This window comes from Procambarus clarkii, chromosome 21, assembly GCF_040958095.1.
Source record: "Procambarus clarkii isolate CNS0578487 chromosome 21, FALCON_Pclarkii_2.0, whole genome shotgun sequence".
In the NCBI taxonomy this organism is placed as follows: Eukaryota; Metazoa; Arthropoda; class Malacostraca; order Decapoda; family Cambaridae; genus Procambarus; species Procambarus clarkii.
In genome coordinates, this window is record NC_091170.1 from 32,050,353 (window position 1) to 32,068,915 (window position 18,563).

General features: G+C 43.9%; 1 protein-coding gene across 1 annotated transcript in view; it reads right to left on the reverse strand.

Annotated features, from left to right (window-relative positions):
* LOC123760648 (uncharacterized) overlaps positions 1 to 18,563 on the reverse strand; it is a 370,968-nt gene that overhangs the window by 327,595 nt on the left and 24,810 nt on the right. The gene's annotated exons all lie outside the window — the stretch shown is intronic.

Consider the following 18,563-nt stretch of genomic DNA (forward strand, 5'->3'; position numbering starts at 1 on the left):
CATGTATATATAAACACCGAGCGAAGATTTTATTGAAGAAAACGTTTAGCCTGTCAGAACCTTAAATAAACACCTTAACTACCGTTTCTCATCAATAACATTTACTTCGAACTTGGAGTTCAATTACTTCCCTTCCTACCCTCTTTTCCCACTACTCCTGCCGCCCTTCCCTCACCTCGTCCCCTCTGACAATCCCTGTTGCAGCATTACCTCTCCCACCCCACCCGTCATCCACACGGCCCTTCTCGCTAACTGTGTCAAAGCTCCCATCTTATTCCTTAAACGTTTATTATGCATTAAGGAAATTATTAACGTGTATGGGAATTAAGGTAATAATATTTTTGATTAAGTATTTAACGTTTTAACTATTATATTTTGATTTAAAATTTTTAACTATTTATTGTTAATATATATATATTTTAACACAAACTCACAGATTTTATATATATATATATATATATATATATATATATATATATATATATATATATATATATATATATATATATATATTTTTTTTTTTTTTTTTTTTTTTAAAATAGAAGGGAGTACCACCTCTAGCTGGAAGAAGGGGGACCCATAGCCTCGGAGGAAACCACGCATAACGCATTAGAGGGAATGTTTAGATCCCCTCCAATCCCCTCCTTTGTCAACACCAGACTGACTGGTGTCAGTCTGGTGTTGACAAAGGCTTTAACAAAGCCGAAACGTTCACCTCATTTCATATTTCTCTGTGGATTTTCCATATATATATATATATATATATATATATATGTCGTACCTAGTAGCCAGAATGCACTTCTATGCCTACTATGCAAGGCCCGATTTGCCAAATAAGCCAAGTTTTCCTGAATTAATATATTTCCTCTAATTTTTTTCTTATGAAATGATAAAGCTACCCATTTCATTATGTATGAGGTCAATTTTTTTTATTGGAGTTACAATTAACGTAGATATATGACCGAACCTAACCAACCCTACCTAACCTAACCTAACCTATCTTTATAGGTTAGGTTAGGTTAGGTAGCCGAAAAAGTTAGGTTAGGTTAGGTTAGGTAGGTTAGGTAGTCGAAAAGCAATTAATTCATGAAAACTTGGCTTATTAGGCAAATTGGGCCTTGCATAGTAGGCATAGAAGTGCGTTCTGGCTACTAGGTACGACATATATATATATATATATATATATATATATATATATATATATATATGACGTAAGATACACTGTACCAGAGATAGGTATATCACCCAACACAGGTACACACGTATAGCCCCAGACCTGTCTACCATCCCTCCATGGTCGCAGGTTGGCCCTATCTGGGCATTTATGACTCGTCAAGTTTGCACATTTAGGGTTCCACTCTGTGATAGACATGTGGCTGTAACCAAATCATTTATTATGTATTACAAATGTAACACATTTATAGAGGCATTTATAGAGGCATTTTCCAGTTAGCTATTAACGGTTAAACGGTTGTCAAGTTGTGTCAGACATTTCACGGGTAATTGTCCGCAAGTGATTAGTTTCAAGTGTTGGTGAACCCGTTAAGGAGGCTATCGGGTCGTTTATTGCCTTGTTCAAAGCAATTAGGCGGTGTTTAATGAGTAATGTGTGTGTTGAGGTTACCAGGAGGTGTTGATGATGTGTGTCTGGGGGACAACTACGTGGTGTTTGATGAGTAATGTGTGTGTAAGGGGAGGAGGGATTACTAGGTGATGCTTGATGAGTAATCTGTGTGAGTATTTGTGGGGGAGGATTATAAAGGTGGTGTTTGATGCTAGCAACATCTGCAGACCAAGACCCACAACACGTAGTCACGTTGAACCACAACATCTGGCTGTCGTGCGAGAGAATACAGTAGGTATTCTAGTGACGCTGTAGGTACTTCTAGACACTACAGCGTCTAGAAGTACCGGACGCCAACACCAACTGGCCAAGGTGCCTGACAGAGGCGGCCAGGAAGCTGACAGCGCTGGGACTAACAAAACACCTCCGTGTGATAAATGTTCTTCTTTAAGAATACTATAATGTTTGACCTTTGCTACGGCGATACCAGGAGACACACTCGGTCACTTCGACGGCCAATGACTCCACTTTAAACTTTATACTTTTCTGAACTTTTCCAACAAAACTTATGCACAGACATGTTTTAGTTTACCCCTTTATATATATAAAAATTATATCCCTGAGACCCTTGTGTGTGCGTGTGTATTCACATAGTTGTATTCAACTAGTTGTGCTTGCGGGGGTTGAGCTCTGCTCTTTCGGCCCGCCTCTCAACTGTCAATCAATCAACTGTTACTAACTACTAATTTTGTTTTTTCCACACACACACACACACACACAAATCCCGAGGAAGCAGCCCGTAACAGCTGTCTAACTCCCAGGTACCTATTTACTACTAGGTAACAGGAGCATCAGGGTGAAAGAAACACTGTCCATCTGTTGGACATTTCGTCTATGTCCACTCTGTCAATCCCCTTGAGTATTTTATGCTTCTATCATATTTTCCCTCTCCCTTCTTTTTTTCTAGTGTCGTAAGGTTCAGTTCCTGCAGGCGCTCTTCATATTCCATCCCTCGTAACTGGGACGAACCTCGTCGCAAACTTCTGAGCTTTTTCCAGTTTCCTTATGTGTTTTTTCAGGTGGGGTCTACATGATGGGGCGCTATACTGTAAACCTGGTTTCACGTAGGCAGTGTAAAGTACCCTAAATGTATCCTTAGTTTTCTGAATGATATTCTAACTTTGCAAGGTGTAGAGTACGCTGCTGTCGATATCCTACTTATATGTGCCTCAGGAATTAGATTAGGTGTTACGTCCACTCCCAGGTCTTTTTCTCGAATCGTCACACGTAGGCAGTTCCCCCTTCACTGTGCACTGTCCCAATGGTCTCCTATCACTTAATCCCATTTCCATAACTTTACATTTGCTCGTGTTGAACTCCAGTAGCCATTTCTCTGACCAACTCTGCAACCTGTTCAAGTCCTCTTGGAGGATCCTACAATCTTCATCTATCACAACTCTTCTCATTAACTTTGCGTCATCCGCGAACATCGACATGTAGGATTCTACTGCTATAAACATGTCGTTAACGTACATTAGAAATAGAATTGGTCCCAGCACCGATCCTTGAGGTACTCCACTCGTTACTGTTCGCCAGTCCAACTTCTCGCCCCATACCGTAACTCTCTGGCTCCTTCCTGTTAGGTAGTTCCTTACCCATGCTAGGGCCTTGCCTGTGTGTGTGTGTGTGTGTGTGTGTGTGTGTGTGTGTGTGTGTGTGCGTGCGTGCGTGCGTGTGTGTGTGTGTGTGTGTGTGTGTGTGTGTGCGTGCGTGTGTGCGTGCGTGTGTGTGTGTGTGTGTGTGTGTGTGTGTGTGTGTGTGTGTGTGCGCGTGTGTGTATGCGCGTGCGTGTGTGTGTGTGTGTGTGTGTGTGTGTGTGTGTGTGTGTGTGTGTGTGTGTGTGTGTGTGTGTGTGTGTGTGTGTGTGTGTGTGTGTGTGTGTGTGTGTGTGTGTGTATGCGTGTGTGTGTGTGTGTATTGGTATTGTGCAAACAATACACACACTGTTGAGGTACTCTGCGGTGCAGTATACATTCCACCACATTAGTGCCTGCAGCAGCAGCATCATGCAGAACACATTACCAAGTCCACTGCAGGACTAAACAGACCCAGATTGAGACTCACACAGCTTAAGGACCAATAATATCCCGCATATAGCCAGATCCAGTTCTATTAAATCTATGATATCTGCTTCCATATTACGTAGCTATTCTATTACTATTGCGTAGTAAAGATATTCAGGACCCGGTGGGAGCCACACCACCGCTACACAAACTGCACCATGCTCATAAGTTAGTGGTTTAGGGGCGTGCACACAGCCCTCTGGTACACGCGGCTACCAGCATTTCCCACACACCTCACTCCCATGTATAGCTAAGCTTCCAGCATATAACTGACACCAGTGGTGTGTGTGTGTGTGTGTGTGTACTCACCTATTTGTGCTTGCGTGGGTTGAGCTTTGGCTCTTTGGTCCCGCCTGTGTGTGTGTGTGTGTGTGTGTGTGTGTGTGTGTGTGTGTGTGTGTGTGTGTGTGTGTGTGTGTGTGTGTGTGTGTGTGTGTGTGTGTGTGTGTGTGTATTCACCTAGTTGTACTTGCGGGGGTTGAGCTTTGGCTCTTTGGTCCCGCCTCTTAACCGTCAATCTACTGGTGTACAGATTGTATGTGTGTGTGTATGTGTGTGTGTGTGTGAATGGCGAATAGCAATTTAATGATTATCTTTGGCATAAAGGCAGGATAAGGAGATAGTGAAACGAGGGCGTAAATACTGAGGGGAAGGGGTAGGGGGGGGGGAGGTTAGGGAAGCCGGCGGACTGTCAACCCACCACTGTGGCCAATGACTCCTAACATGATGCAGCTGCTTCGTCCTGAATGCTAAGTAGATAGTTCTGTGGTTCTCCGGGTCTTAAGGCCGCATCTCTCGTTCTCTGTTTCCGTCGATGTGTGTATCCGCATGTGTACATGTGTGTATGCATGTACCTGTGTGTATGCATGTACCTGTGTGTATGCATGTACCTGTGTGTATGCATGTACCTGTGTGTGAGCTTGTGTGTGCGCGCGCGCGTAAGTGAACGCACCTAAATGACCTTGCTTGCAGGATCGAGTGTCGCTCCTAAGCCCCGGTTTTCAATAATTTTGTAGTTTAATCCAATGACTAAATTGTCTCTTTTTTATGTTTATATTTAAACTGTATATTGAGTTAGCTTTATCCACTTCACCATCTGTTCCTTTTCGTTGAAATAGAACACTAACAGATAGAACACCAATTGAACAGTTATTTATGATACAGGTATTTGTCAGGCTTTTACTCTGTACAGCTGTACGGGTTCTTATACACGTTCCTATCATGTTAACTTTGATGCTCATGTTGACCAGGCCACACACTAGAAGGTGAAGGGACGACGACGTTTCGGTCCGTCCTGGACCATTCTCAAGTCGATCGACTTGAGAATGGTCCAGGACGATCGAACATTCTCAAGTCGATCGACTTGAGAATGGTCCAGGACGGACCGAAACGTCGTCGCCCCTTCACCTTCTAATGTGTGGTCTGGTCAACATACCTTAGCCACGTTATTGTGACTCATCGCCTGCATTTGATGCTCATGTTTAATAGCACTTATTCATACAGTTTGAAATGCTCCATTAGTTTAAGACCTAGTATTTACACACAGAAATCACACTAACGTGATATACATCAATGAGAAAACCAGATTGAGCCAAGAGGTGGTCGGCTGAAAGTGCCGTGATGGAGTCACCTTATTGCTCTAACTAATTTTCTGAAGGATGAGTCCCAGTACCCAACCCGCGCCGCGCTCTCCCACTTTACCTCTCTTCCCTCCTCCTCTCTTTATCATGTCCGTGTACTCGTGCTTCTTCTTCGTTTTTATAGATGTGGCTTACCTTCACAACGTCAGTTTCCAACCGTTGCTCTTTCGTTTTCCTCTTCCCTCTCGCATTCACTTTTGTATCCTTCTTCCACATAAAATATTAGCCCCCCATTGCTTGCGTAAATGTACCACGAGTTTTAGCCACCCATTTATATCTTGACATTTTGTAGTTTTTGCTATATATTTTTAGCCGTCATTTGACATTTCCATATACCCGTCTCATGTTAATGTTAACCCCCTTGTTATTTCTCTTGTCGCTCTACCTCTTCTCCATCTCTGTTCTTCCTTACCAACGGCTCTTATCTCTGCAGTTGGTTATCTCTGGCGCACTCGGCTCCCGTCTTATCACCCCATGTCCTATTCCTCTCCTTCTTTAAATATTTTTATATGAACGTTATTTTAACCAATTTTTTTTTCAATGCTGACTCGTGCCGTACTTTTGTCATAACTTTTTTTCACTTTGTTTTATTACATTTTTAATACTTTTCTTTATTTAATGCCAATTTCCTCTATCATCGATTTTCTTAAAATTAACTCTGTACAACTTTATTTGTATTAATTCATTGTTTTAGCCAATAATTTTAGTTAAATATTTTCATTTTGATATTTGAATGTAACGATGTCATTGGACGTCTTAAGGACAGTCAAGGTAGCTCCTTCTGCAAGGCTTACTGCCAACACTGAGAAACTCTTAACTTAATTGCAATACTTAAATATTTTTTCTCCACCATAGTTTGTAAAATATTTTGCATTCATTTGGAACAACACGCGTAAATCAGCTTAAAGTCTCCACTTTCTGATTAGAAACTTCATTCTCCCAATTTTATCTGAGATGTTCGTTCTGTTTTAATTAACCTTGGCACATCCTTTCGCTCACCTTAACACTTCCTCTCATGAAGCTTAGAACTTGCTCTCATTAGCCTAGTAACTTCTCATCGCTGCCCTTGCAACGTTTTCTCATTGATTTTGTACCTTTATATCATTGATCTTATGTAACTTATTTTTGTTTATTATGTTACTTGCTGTCGCTCACCTTGGCACTTTTTCTTGCTCACCTTGGCACTTTTTCTTGCTCACCTTGGCACTTTTTCTTGCTCACCTTGGCACTTTCTCTCGCTCCTTCACACTTTCTCTAGCTGACCTTGGCTCTTCCTTTCTCTCATCTTGGCACTTTCTCTCTCTCATCTAGGCACTTCCTCTCACTCACCTTGGCACTTTCCCTCACTGTCGTTGCTAGTCTTCCCATATATCAGATACACAGATAGTTTCCTCTTCCCGACCTTCACTATAGGTCCTGCTCCTCACCCATCTCCAGTATTCCCACGTGTATCTAAGCTATCGCATTCACGACGTTTCTTTACTAATGTTTCTCGCACAATTTTTACTCCCTCCCTCCGTCCCTTCCATCTCCCTACCTCCATCTCTCTCCCCACCTCCTACCTCTCCTCCTGCCCCCCTCCTCCACACCTGTCGACACTTCCTGCTCTAACACGAAACCGAGGAAGCTCGTCCCTCTTCATCCATCTTCCTAAGTTTCACAAAATGTTCCCCTTCTTGTATGATCTGCAAGCCGCCCGTCACTCCCCATAAAAAATATCTTCCCCCTTTTAAAAGACGCGACTAAAGTTTGGAGAGTTGAGAGTTGGTGGAGGGATGGGGAGTGGGGTGGGGGGGATGCATAAGAGGCTCGAAAGGATGGGGGATAAAGGAATAAATATTGTGTGGGGGGGGGGGGGGTGAGAGAGGGTCTGGGTGATGAATGGGGACAGGGTGGAACGTAGGTCATGTGAGGAAGGAGAATGTATAGCACTAAAAAGGAGGGGGAAGGGAGGGGGAAGGGAGGGGGAAGGGAGGGGGAAGGGAGGGGGAAGGGGGAGGGGGAATAAAGGAACGTAAAAGGTCGGGAGGTCAGGAGGTCAGCAGTGGGGTTGTGGTCCGGTGAGAGGGGGGGGTGTGTGGTCTTGTGTGTGGGGGATGAGGTGCTGTGTGGGGGGAGAGGTCATATTGGTGGTGGCAGCGTAAGAGAGAGAGAGGGCGTGGGGGGAAGGGATGTGCCGTGGGATCAGTGCGGCGCTACGGAGTCTCGCCCACACAAAAGCTGGGAATGACTGGGATCAGTCCAACACTGGTTATGTCGACACCAGCTATACAGGGAACGTCCTGCCTCATCACCACCTTCCTGGAACAAGTGTTCATGCCTCCACCGGCCATCTCCGTGGGCCTACCCACACAACCACTCCCACAAGATTAACCCCCAGCCACCTACCCGGACACCAGCACCACCAGCAGCAGGAGCACCACCAGCAGGAGCACTACCACCTACCCACTCCTCTCCTCCCTCATCGCTGCCTTCCGCCTGGCTCTTACCTCCGCCAATATCACCACACCCATTACCCACACCCGGAGCGCCCTCCCTCACCTGTACTAACAGCGCCATCACCGCCACTCACCTCAGGATTTCCTGCTTGTCATTCCCCTCATCGTTACACCTCTCATTGCCCCACCAAACACCGCACCTGTGCCTCCTGCTGCTGTTTCTGCTGCTGCTGCTGGTGGTGCTGGTGGTGGTGGTGGTGGTGCTGCTGCTGTTGCTGGTGGTGGTGGTGGTGGTGGTGGTGGTGGTGGTGGTGGTGGTGCTGCTGCTGCTGCTGGTGGTGCTGCTGCTGGTGGTTTTGGTGGTGGTGGTGGTGGTGGTGGTGCTGGTGGTGGTGGTGGTGGTTCTGCTGCTGGTGGTGGTGCTGCTCCTGCTGCTGCTGCTGGTGCTGCTGGTGGTGCTCCTGCTGCTGGTGGTGGTGGTGCTCCTGCTGCTGGTGGTGGTGCTGCTCCTGCTGCTGGTGGTGGTGCTCCTGCTGCTGGTGGTGCTCCTGCTGCTGGTGGTGGTGCTCCTGCTGCTGGTGGTGCTCCTGCTGCTGGTGGTGGTGCTCCTGCTGCTCCTGCTGGTGGTGCTCCTGCTGCTGGTGGTGGTGCTCCTGCTGCTGGTGGTGGTGCTCCTGCTGCTGGTGGTGGTGCTCCTGCTGCTGGTGGTGGTGCTCCTGCTGGTGGTGCTCCTGCTGCTCCTGCTGGTGGTGCTCCTGCTGCTCCTGCTGGTGGTGCTCCTGCTGCTCCTGCTGGTGGTGCTCCTGCTGCTCCTGCTGGTGGTGCTCCTGCTGCTCCTGCTGGTGGTGCTCCTGCTGCTCCTGCTGGTGGTGCTCCTGCATGGAGCTCCTCGCTACGTCTGCTCTACCCCTCTTGACCCCCCCCCCCCCGCCTACTTTTTCCCCTGGAAAATAGATTATTATTCTTCGCCGTGAACGCTACTCTGGCGCGGTCATTGTGTCAAAAGCGGCAGAGATTGTGGCAGATGGTGTTTGGTTCCTTATTTCAGCTTTGTGTCCAGTTATTGTTCGTAGAAGATTATATAAGTGGTGCTGGACTCCCGCCTGAGGCCTCTCAGCCTCTCACTCGGCCTCCACCTCTCACTTGGCCTACACCTCTCACTCGGCCCCCACCTCTCACTCGGCCACCACCTCTCACTCGGCCACCACCTCTCACTCGGCCCCACCTTTCACTCGGCCACCACCTCTCACTCGGCCCCCACCTCTCACTCGGCCCCCACCTATGACTGTCCAATATAAGCCTCGAGCTTATTGGTCAAATGGCTCAAGCTTTATTTGCGTGGACATGATTACAAAAAAACCAAAGCCAAATACAATTTGAACTTCAGTTCAAATTCAAATGATAATTAAAATTAAAATTTCAAATAACAATCAAATTTCAATTCAAATCCAAAATCTTTATAAATAAATAATTGTACGTATAAAATTGATTTGCAATTCCCCAAATTTTAGCACATAATTTATTTCCTCATGAAAAAGTCATATTAATAGTATAACACTTGTTCGTTATTATTATACACACTATCATGATATTATCATGAGATAACTGGAGATTATCGTGAGATAACAGATTATCATGAGATAACAGATTATCATGAGACAACAGGAGATTATCGTGAGATAACAGATTATCATGAGATAACAGATTATCATGAGATAACAGATTATCATGAGATAACAGGAAATTATCATGAGACAACAGGAGAATATCATGAGATAACAGGAGATTACACATAGAAACCACAATAGCGTGATGCATCAAATCTACAAATCCACAAGGGCCGTGACGAGGGTTCGAACCTTAATCGACTGAGCTACGACATGTGCTGTGAACTTCATGTGACGTGTGTTATAAACACACACATGCAAGAGTTCTTTGGTAATTTACATCGCTTATGAAATAAACCGCTATATGAGGTTAGACGAAATGGTAGGAACTAAATTGAAAAAAAGTAATATATAAGAGAACCACAGTGTGACACATATAGAGCTAACGGCATGCTGAAGCTGGAGAAGAAAGCTGTACGGTTGAGTCTACAGAAATGAATGTACGGTTGAGTCTACAGAAATGAATGTACGGTTGAGTCTACAGAAATGAATGTACGGTTGAGTCTACAGAAATGAATGTACGGTTGAGTCTACAGAAATGAATGTACGGTTGAGTCTACAGAAATGAATGTACGGTTGAGTCTACAGAAATGAATGTACGGTTGAGTCTACAGAAATGAATGTACGGTTGAGTCTACAGAAATGAATGTACGGTTGAGTCTACAGAAATGAATGTACGGTTGAGTCTACAGAAATGAATGAGAAAACTATGGTTATCAGGATGTTAAATTTAAACTGGCCTGTCATTCCCTTGTCGGGTGTCAGTTATATAGCCTTAATGATCACCGGGCAGAGTTATGGCTGTTTTGTATTACTGAGGCGAGGTAGAGGCAGGTGTTATGATGGCAGGTGTTATGATGACAGGTGTTATGATGACTGGTGTTATGATGGCAGGTGTTATGATGGCAGGTGTTATGATGGCAGGTGTTATGATGGCAGGTGTTATGATAGGAAGTGTTATGATGGCAGGTGTTATGATGGGTCAAGAGGTGTGACGAAAGTGTAACTACGTTATATTCTTGAGTTGTAACTAAGAATAATATAGATTTGCAGAAGAGTTAGAACAGTGGTCTGTAACGATGAGTTTTGACATAGTTGTAACAATGAGTTATAACAGAGATTTGTTCCGATGTGTTATAAATAGGGATTATAATGGTAAGTTGTGACAAGAAGTTGTAATGTGTGAGTTGAAACGAGCCGTGACGAGGCGTATTATAACCAGAGGTTGTAACAGGATGTCACGACGTGCAACAGAGGGGCCACAATGAGCCCGTGCGGCGCTGGAACAACACGGGCACCAGCCTGGCCCAAGTGAGCACGTGTCCACACTAAACAACAGACAATGGTAGTGGCTGCATTATTTAGAATATAAACAATGCCATTACTGAGTCCAGCCCCTCCCCCCCCCCCCGCACACAAACACCGCTGGTGAGAACACAAGCGGAGACAAACAGGCGTTGACACAAGGCTATATATGTATTCCCTCGTATACCCTCACGCCTATATCATATAGTGACATATAAACTGCCTTACATTATTTACAGATATTATTTGACAACTACGAGCAGTTGATTAATTCAAATAATGGAAACAATCTTCATATAGATTAAATTAAACACGTGTGTATATATACATATCTTGGCATATATATATACAAAATAGCAAACTTATTATGCAGGTGCAAATTTAAACGCTTCTAGATTGTTTGATCAGGAGACGTCAGGCATCCAGGTGAACTGCCATAAGATTGCACAAATTTTGCATGAGGCAAATTACGAGGCAATACATAAACCTGTCAGTGACGAGTATAATATCTGTTCATCTCAACGGACGGTTCCTTTCTCGAGGCGTAAGACAGCCTCTTATAATACCCCAAAAGTCGTTTCGTAAATTTAGGCGAACAAATATTCCTCGGGTTATGTAATATGCCAAGAGTTACAGCAGGAGGAGAGAGAGAAAGAGAGAGAGAGAGAGAGAGAGAGAGAGAGAGAGAGAGAGAGAGAGAGAGAGAGAGAGAGAGAGAGAGAGAGAGAGAGAGAGAGAGAGAGAGAGAGAGAGAGAGAGAGAGAGAGAGAGAGAGAAAGAGAGAGAAAGAGAGAGAAAGAGAGAGAAAGAGAGAAAGAGAGAGAAAAAGAGAGAAAGAGAGAGAGAAAGAGAGAGAGAAAGAGAGAGAGAAAGAGAGAGAGAAAGAGAGAAAGAGAGAAAGAGAGAGAGAGAGGGAGACGGGTGAGTGGAAGTGGAGGAAGGCAACTGGGATGGAAGGAAAGGGAAATGGAGGCAAGAAGGAGGAAAAAAAAAGCGTCCGACTACAATTGTAAACGCTGATTGCTGGATGTTTCATATGAGAGAGGAAGGAGAGAAGAGCAGGTGTAGGGAAGAAGCGGAAGGAAGGATGGGTGAGAGGAGGGAGGACTAAACAGGGGCTCGATGATTGATTGTATTGTTTTAATTATCTGGCGTCACTAGGGAGAGGTTGCGAGAGGGTAGGAGAGAGAAGGAAGGTGGGAGAGCCTAGAGGTGCTCTATTGGACCTGAACACACACACACACACACACACACACACACACACACACACACACACACACTACAGGAGCTCCAGGAATTATTTATTATTATTTAAATTGAGAGATGGAGGAAGGGTGCTCGTGTGTGTGGGTCCCAAGCACCATAAACACACAGGGGAACGGTTGTAGAGGGTTGTAACAACTTTTTAAAGAAAGATATATAATTCCGAGAAAATAAAGTAACAGAGAATGGAAGAAGACACGGTCAAACTATAAGAACAATGGCGGCCACCACCATAACAAGACCTCAGAGTACGGTGGGATAATTTCCTGGAATCTTGCAAGGAAGAAATAAGGAGAGGCAGCATCCTTGCAAGATCAGTAACAATAGAAGATATACTGAAGATTCACCATGAAAAACTTGTAAACATTATCGAAGTAAAATGATGTTTTGAAAAATAAAAATTAGTGACTCGGAGGAAAGTATTCTTGAATTAGTTGAGACCGTCACCAACCTGTAGAATGCTTTAAGTGATACTCAAGGGTCAAATTAAGGAATTACTAAAGGAAAATAAGACTTGCAAAGTAAATGAGAAAGGACTTAAAAAATTCAACATTCATGTCGAGGAGGCCTGAGCAAACCTCCAAGCTAACCAAGGTGCAGAGTTAGGCTAGGATACACTAGGAGACAATTTGTGGGCAGTGTAAGTGTAAGAGGTTACTAAAGGGCTCGAACAGTGTGAGCAGGACATGAAAGAAACCAATACGCAAGTAGTCAGGGAAAAGGAAATAATACAATAAGCGTGTAAGGAACTTCAGAACAGAAGCGAGCAATCAGGAACTGACACAAGGCAAGAGACTGGAAAATAAACAGCATCCGGCAGTTAATTAGTACAGATCAGAGTGTATAGAAGTAAGTCCATAATAATGTTTGGATGCAAGGAAAACGAGAGAGATATACGGTAAACACAGCTACAGAAAACGCACAGGCCATTTATAAAATTGATAGATAAGGAGGAGTTCTCGCAGCAATAGGTAATGTTCGGAAATAGGTAAATATGAAAAAGGTAAAAACTGCCCCCTCCCCCCCCCCTCCCCGAAGGGAGACTGAATGAACACCATAATGACAAAAGTGATTAGAAATGTCAGGAAATTGCGAAATGATCAGGTTAGGAAAATGAGGCATTAAGGAGAGACCTCTGAAAGGAGAACAGAGAAAAGTTTAAAAGAAACCTCGATGAAGCAAACAAAAAAAATTTCTTCTTCAAGATGATAGGAATCGGAGAACCATAGAAATGAAAAATAAAGGAATATAGTCGAAGAACATATATTACAGCCGGAAATTCCTGATAACGTTGCTCTGACAGAAACCAAACTTGAAGAGTCATTTTTAAAATGAGGAGATATTCCCGAGGGTACACTCAGTTTGGAGACGCGATAGTAGAAACAGACAAGTTAAAGCTGTCGCTGTGGCAGTGAAAGATAATGTAAAATAACTTAGCCAACAAACCGTGGGATGTGGACATCCCATCCTACGTGGCACTGGGGCTGATATGTATAAAACAGCATTGATTAGTGCGTACAGTCCAACATCAAACAGCAGGCGGAGAAAGACAACAAACGAGAGGGTCAAATAATGATTTTGTGGTAATACAAAGAAAAGCAGACATAAAGCACGAATGATGGTACTTTGAGGCTTCAATATAAAAACAATAGGGTAGGAGGCCAATTATACAAAGACAATTGATGGATTAGCAGATTCAATGACCAGTTCCTGGAAGCATCCAAATATCACAGACCCGTCCCACGAGAATGAGAGAAGGTGATATTCCATTAATTCTTAACTTATCATTTACCAGGAAAGAGGAAGAGTTTTTTTTACATTCAATGCCTGCCGCAAGTAGGCAAGAGAGACCATATACTCTTCAAAGTAAAATACGCTTATGCTTACACAAATTACTTGAAAATTCAAATATAGTTTGTGTTAAGGAAAGCGAATGTATATAACGATAACTTGTGTTAGTTCAGCTTGTATGATAAACAAAATAGTTTTTGTAAGAATAGTTTCTATATGTTTCTATATGCCCTCAAATTTTTGTTGTAGCCAAGAAGCGGAAGATTGTCGCAGCAACTACTCTTACATACTAATATATAATTAAGCAAGAGCTCTTTTCATAACTCAGGAACTGTACACTTTAACACTGACAGCTTGGTACACGCCTAAGACCCATTGAGCACCCTAACACAATTAACAAATAATAACAAAAATTACTTACGAACATTTTTATATAACAACAACAGGCACATTGACAGTGTAACATTGTCCAATCTGTAATGTCAACATCCTTTTCAAGGATTGGAGTCGTCCAATCGAAGGGGAACAGTCACGCTATATGCATGCACACCCTGAAATTTTCAATTTATATTTTGAGTTAAATTGCCACAGGTTGACTGACTCCTGCAATTAGTGATGGTTATTGCATATTTGGCGTGTCTCTGTCCTCTACTCTCCAATCCCCCCCAGACACAATTATGTCAACCGGCTTTACATTTTTAACCGGTTTACCCTTCAATTACATCCTTTAAGATTGACTGATTTAATTTATGGCTTGGTGGCCCTGTCTGTGTAGTGGCCTCGTGTTGTTCTCTACACATTTGTTGGGCGTTCATAGATTTTATTTGCTACATACCTGCCTCCTGAAGCTGCCTGCCTCCCACAGCTGCCTGCCTCCTGAAGCTGCCTGCCTCCCACAGCTGCCTGCCTCCCACAGCTGCCTGCCTCCTGAAGCTGCCTGCCTCCCACAGCTGCCTGCCTCCCACAGCTGCCTGCCTCCCACAGCTGCCTGCCTCCTACAGCTGCTAGCCTCCAACAGCTACTCGATAATAATAATAATAATAATAATAATAATAATAATAATAATAATAATAATAATAATAATAATAATAATAATAATAAAGAAGAAAAATCACCTCACTGTAATTTGTGAGTGGCATAATAATACTAATAACAATCCCGACTGACTCTTCGCGTGTCCACACTGCCCGAGGGAACATGCTAAACATTTGTCTACATTTTACGACGATCTTCTGACCTTAGCTGAATAAAATGTGTTGATGCTAACACTAGATAATTGTTAGTGGCAGCTACATTTAACTAGGAGCACAAATATGCCTTTTTTTTAACTATGAATCTGGGATTTTAGTGGAGGCTGTTATACATTTTACATAATTAGGATTATTTCACTTATCTCTTGTCACTTTAGCGCTGTTTCCTGGAGATATTTAGTTTCCGGTGGACAAAAGTGATGTGATGGTTGTTGTTGTTGTTAAAGATTCGCTCCCTGGAACAATAAAGTTCCAAGCAGCACGGGCTATGGTGAGCCCGTTGATGTGATGGGGTCTACAGGTATACAGGCGGCCAGGTGTGTATGTTGGCTGAGTGTGTGAACACCGGGAAAGGTAATACAAGGTGCTATATTTATTGTATTCTGTAGAGTGAAAGTCATCGTATCATATTTATGATATTCTGCCATCGTACATAATTTTCAGTCGTCACTGTTAATTTTTTGTTGATAGATTTCTTCATGGGTCTCGCTGTTTTAAATGGGTTAAGCAATTTAATCTGCAGGAAAATGTTAGCCAATTTTTTTATCAATTTCCTTCTCAAGGAGTGAAATCATCCTATTCGAGGGTTTTAGTCCATCCTATTAAGTAATCCAATCGGTTCCTTATAAGGATCAACATTATGTTGGGAGTTTTTGGGATTGTCTTCGTGGGGACTAATTAGATCTTGCTCACGGGGGAATAAACCATCGTATTCAAAAGTCAGGGTAACCTTTATAGTGTGGTTGGCCATCATTCCCAGCTGGTAAGTCACCCTGAGCAGGTTGTTGTTGTTATAGATTCAGCTACTCGGAACTAAAAGTTCCAAGAAGCACGGGCTATGGTGAGCCCGTTGTGGACTTACCTGGCACAGGAGTGGGGCTGCTGAGCAGGTGGTAAGTCTTGTGACTCTAGTCATCAAGTCAACGCCTCCATGCACAACAAGTACTAGTGAAGTGGTGTGCTGGTATACTGGTATGGAACGTGGCATTACCTCTACATACACTCGCCTCTGGCTGGTGGGCTCCATGCACGCACCAGTAGTGAACACACACACTGTTACGGTATCGACACCGTCGCTGGAGTATGCAGTGGCGAATTCAACGCCATCTATGGGTCTGTACTCCAACTCCCCGGTATTGAGGGCTATGCAGACAACGCCATCTGTTGGTGGTGGCGTGGTATCGGTGAAAGGCTCCGGTTTCCTGCCCCAGTTAGAACAGAAGGTCGATGATAATGACCTCTGGTGGGTGGCGTATTGAGATGAACGCCATCTAGGTTGTGGCTGTAAGTTACAATTTCAATTCCCCGGTGGAAGGGTGTTATCCCAAGGTCACCCAGTGTATTGTCCGTCTAATTAATAACGTTTTTAGTCCACAGAGGTGACATATAGAGGCAAGTGTGCTGAGGATGGCAGTTCACCTTGGCCAGTCCAAGAACTCTTGACTTGGTCCTGTGAGAAGACTAAGTAGCTGTTGTCGGTTATTACAGTGTGTTAGCTGCTGATGAATGTAGTGTTGTATGGCTTGACGTACCCGGGATTGGCCAGTAAGAATTAAGAGACGACAGTGGTGCACCTATTGTGAAGTGCTGCAGGTAAGCGACTGGACCAGGGTGTTAGCTTCCCCTGTATGAGATTGTTTGAGACTCCTGTCAGCGTGCGGCTGAAACCCTCTGCCAGTGTGTATCTGGAGAGTGGAGGTCGGGTATTGACACATCGTGTTAATACGGTGTATGTGGACTGGCCCATGTTGAAGGTGAACTCGCCGGTGTTTGCCATTAGAAGTGGACGACATGTATCTGGAAAATGGATTCACTGGAACTGATGAACACTGCCTATGTTGTGTGTCCTGAGTGGAAAACACTATTGTAAATAGGTGTAGTAACACTAACTTGATATATAATGTAGGTAATTGTGTATTGCTTATTACCCCCTTTTAATTCGGTGCACTACTACTTGACACGACCAGCTCTTGGAAACTTACCACCGACTTGGGGTTGGGTATAGAAGTTATAACAGCATGAACCCGGTTACTGGTCACAGTGGGCCCCCCCCCCCCTCACACACACACACACACACACACACACACACACACACACACACACTCTCTCAAACTTTATGTATATAGGATAAAAAATTCATTACACAACTGAAATATAGAATGTACAAGCTCCTTTAGCTGAAAAGCATAATGTTCTTTCAGCGTCAGTATACGCAAGAGAATCGGATCACCAGTCGTAATTTCACGGGGAAAAAAACCACATTCACTCCAAAAAAAATCTACCATTTACAGACTATTCATACCCGTGCTACCTCTTGGTTGGCTTGATCTTCATCGATCAATCGAATCGCTTGACGACCCCGGGGCTAGCCGCCCACCTTGGTCGGCAACGCAGGTGAATACCGCAAGAGGAATTACCAAAACTGTCATCTAGTGTACCCAGGTACGGCAGGTTAGAAAGGAGCACAAATACTATTTTTGTTTGCAGGGATAGTCTTGCGCGGGCCCTAAACCTTTGCCTGCCCTACTGAGATTAATCGTTTCTAGTTTTATTTAAGCGGTGTATGAGTATTTATGACTCGTATGTTCGCTTCAGTAAGACTATGTCCAATGTGTTTACACCTTCTGTTCTGGTAAATCTAACACTTGGTGTCTGGTGCAGCAGGTGTAAGAATACAAAATAACAACCTCTGTAAACACACACGTCATCCCAACGCAAGGGAACACTGCCATACAACAGGAATCTGACAACAGGCGTGGCACAAGGTCACTAATCATTTATGTACTAATTGCCTTGTTATACAAGCAGAGACAGCTGACTACGCTTCTAGACACGCCATCACAACGGCATATTTCCATAGGCAATCGGGACTGCGGTAACATCCTCGGTCGTCCCAGATATACCAACTACCAGTGTTAAATTTGTGAATGGGTGATTTACGAGCTGCTTATATGAACCATGTATACGGGACCCTGTATATAATAAAAACTTGGTTATTGGCATTAAGCAAGAGTTCTTTATCAGGGAGCACCGTGAGATTGTCGGGAATGGATAGGAAGGAGTGGGGGGGGGGGAAGCTAACTACCATTATGAGGTGCGAGTCTAGCGCGATGACTGACGACTCGAAGTAGGGAGGACGAGTGACGTGCTGGACAGAAACGTAGCGCATATGACGTCAAAAGCAACATGTCAATATGGGTGGACGCCGGACTGATATTAAGTCAGTATGACGGAGGCGGAAAGGCAAACAGTGTACATGGTCTCCATGGAGTTGAAGTATGATAATTTAAGCTCGGAACCAAACGCTGGAACTCCATTCATCGCTGGAAGTTAAAGGAGACATGTGTAAAGGGAGAATAAGTCCCAGACACGTAGATGAAAACAAGTAACCCAACCACAACATGTTAAATGAAGTCAGTCACGAGGTATTGGTTCGTCCTGGACCCTTATCAAGTCCAGGACCTTGCTATAGATACCTGTGAAATCACATTGGTGTGATATCATCATGCAAAAATCATTGAA